This window comes from Nothoprocta perdicaria, unplaced genomic scaffold (assembly GCF_003342845.1).
Source record: "Nothoprocta perdicaria isolate Ctin4 unplaced genomic scaffold, notPer1 scaffold_390, whole genome shotgun sequence".
In the NCBI taxonomy this organism is placed as follows: Eukaryota; Metazoa; Chordata; class Aves; order Tinamiformes; family Tinamidae; genus Nothoprocta; species Nothoprocta perdicaria.
The window spans coordinates 1-2,856 of NW_020455633.1; the positions used below are offsets into that span (position 1 = coordinate 1).

Consider the following 2,856-nt stretch of genomic DNA (forward strand, 5'->3'; position numbering starts at 1 on the left):
GGGTGAGTGGGTGGTGAGATGGGGCTCCTCCGTGGGGGTGGTGACCATGAGTGGGCGGGTTGTGAAATAGGGCTCTTCCATGGGGGTGGTGGCCATGATTGGATGAGTTGTGACGTGGGGCTTCTCCATGGGGACACACACCATGGGCAAGTGGGTGGTGAGATGGGGCTCCTCTATGGGGTGGTCGTCATGGTTGAGTACATCATGAGGTGGGGCTCCTCCATGGGGACACACACCATGGGTTGGGGGGGGTGGTGAGATGGGGCTCCTCCATGGGGGTGGTGACCATGGGTGAGTGGGTTGTGACATGGGGCTCCTCCATGGGGGTGGTCATCATGGTTGGGTACGTCATGAGGTGGGACTCCTCCATGGGGACACACACCACGGGTAGGGGGGTGGTGAGATGGGGCTCCTCCATGTGGGTGATCATCATGGTTGGGTGGGTTGTTACATGGGGCTCCTCCATGGGGACACCCACCATGGGTGAGTGGGTGGTGAGATGGGGCTCCTCCAAGAATATGGTCATCATGGTTGGGTACGTCATGAGGTGGGGCTCCTCCATGGGGACACACACCATGGGTGGGGGGGTGGTGAGATGGGGCTCATCCGTGGGGGCGGTGACCATGAGTGGGTGGGTTGTGAGATGGGGCTCCTCCATGGGGGTGGTCATCATGGTTGGCTATGTCATGAGGTGGGGCTCCTCCATGGGGAGACCCACCATGGTTGGATAGATCAAGAGATGGGGCTCTTCTGTGGGGATGGTCACCATGGTTGGGTGCGTCATGAGGTGGGGTTCATCCATGGGGACACTTGCCATTTTTGGACGGGTCATGATATGGGGCTTCTCCATGGAATACCCACCGTGGTTGGATAAATCAAGAGATAGGGCTCTTGCATGGGGATCGTTACCGTGGTTGGGTGGGTTGTGAGATAGGGCTTCTCACTGGGGACACCCACCATGGTTGGGTGGGTCATTAGTTGCAGCTTCTGCATGGGGATGGTCACCGTGGTTGGATGGGTCATAAGATGGAGCTCTTCCGTGGGCACACGCACCACGGTTGGGTGCACCATGAGATGGAACTCCTGCAAGCCTGACGCACCCTGACACTCTCCTCTCTCCATTGCAGGGGCTATGGCAGCGTGCGGCGCCGGCCCACGGGGCTCAGCAAGGAGGTGCGGGTCTCCCTGGTGTCCCCATTCCTCACCCCACTGCTGGCGGTGCCGACAGTCCCCCGTGACCCCTGTGACGTGTTTTGGTGTCTGCAGGACCTGGCCGAGGTGTGCAGGCGGCAGAGCACCGAGCGGGACCCGGCCGACGTGGACCGCCCGGTGGGGCTGGGCAGCTCCAGGTAGGAGAGGCCATGCTGCTGTCCCCACCGCCGGGGCACCCCAAGGCTGCGGTGCTGGTGCTTGGGACTGGGAGGCACCACAGTTGCATGGATCACAAGCCAGTTCCTGTGTGGGGACACCCACCGTGTTCGGGTGGGTGATGAGATGGAGCTTCTCCATGGGGAGGACCACCATGGTTGGGTGCCTCACGAGATGGAGCTCCTCCGTGGGGACACCCCAGCAGGCATCACCCCCGCTGTGGTTTGGGGACATCCCGACTTCACCCTTCCCTGTCTCCCGCAGCGGCTCCGCCGGGCGGATGATCCTCTCCAAGGAGGACAAGGAGGCGGCCAAGATGGGACTCTCCATCTTCACGGTAGGTCTGGGTACCTCGGGGGAGTTACCCCGCAGGATGTGCTGGCGCTTCCCGCCCAGAGCCGGGTTTTCCTGGAATTTTGGGGCGACTCTTCCCCGTTCCATGTTCCTTTCCTCCCACCCTGCAGCACCAGAAGGCTCCGGGCAGCCCCGAGGCGGCCGGCACCGTGAGGAAGCAGCACAAGGAGGACAAGGCCGAGGAGCAAAGGTGGGGTGGGGACCTCGGGCCGACGCTCCAGGTGGAAAAATGGGAAAGGAAACAACAAACGGAGGGTTGTTTGGTGGTGGGGACATTTCCACCATCAGCGGCTGGGTCTGAGCATGCTGAGGAGGGAGGACATGTCAGCGACCCGTGTCCTCTTCCAGCAGCTCAGAGAGCGCCAAGAAACCCAAAAAGGAGAAGAAAAACAAGAAGAAGAAGAAGAAAAAGAAGCACAAGAAGGAGAAGAAGAAGGAGAAGCGGCGCGGGAGAGATGCCTCGTCCTCCTCCTCATCCTCCTCCTCCTCTTCCCCCTCTCCAGAGCGGGACACAAGGTAGCCAGGACGAAGGAGAGGGATGAGACGGGACGTCCTGGTTCCCCCCTGCTCATTCCCGCTCCATCCCGCAGGCGCCGGCGGAGGAAACCGGCCGACAGGGACGACTCCCCGGGCAGCCGGGACGGCCGCCCGCGACACCGCGGCCACAAGCGGAGCCGCAGCCGCTCCCGCAGGTCCTGAACACTCCGGATTCTCTAGAGGTGGCACCGGAGTCGACAGTCGCGGCCGCCGGCGGGAGCGTCCGGATGTCGGCAGCAACATGGGGAATCCCTGCGTGGCGGGGCGGGATCGTGGCTGCTTCCGCCTGGGATTCATCCCTGCCTGTGGGCTCGGGCGGCCGGCAGTGTCGCCGCCCCCGGCTCCGCTTTAGCTCAAGAGGACTTGGATGCAAATATAACTTTTTTATTTTTACTATCTCGGCTTTCAAGGCGCTCGTTATTTCTGCTGGGCGGGCGGGTGGTTTCTTTCCGCTATTAATTGCAGGACACACCCAGGTCCTGGCCGTCTCCGTGCTGAACAATCCCTGTTTCCGTGCACACACACGCTCCATGGGGCAGTGGGACATGTCCTTGCCCAGCCACGTTCCCAGGGGGTGCTGCGGGATGCAGCCACCAC

At 62.0% G+C, this 2,856-nt stretch overlaps 2 long non-coding RNA genes across 3 annotated transcripts; both read left to right on the forward strand.

Moving 5' to 3' along the window:
* Positions 1-1,642: 1,642 nt before the first annotated feature.
* LOC112952133 lies at positions 1,643-2,127 on the forward strand. Of its 2 annotated transcripts, none has more exons than XR_003250329.1 (3): positions 1,643-1,705; positions 1,833-1,912; positions 2,071-2,127. It is a non-coding gene; the product is annotated as an uncharacterized LOC112952133 (long non-coding RNA). The 2 variants fall into 2 exon arrangements; XR_003250330.1 differs by having other exon boundaries at positions 2,074-2,115.
* Positions 2,128-2,203: 76 nt separating this feature from the next.
* On the forward strand, positions 2,204-2,655 carry LOC112952137. The gene is made up of 2 exons (XR_003250331.1): positions 2,204-2,238; positions 2,313-2,655. It is a non-coding gene; the product is annotated as an uncharacterized LOC112952137 (long non-coding RNA).
* The last annotated feature ends 201 nt before the right edge of the window (positions 2,656-2,856 follow it).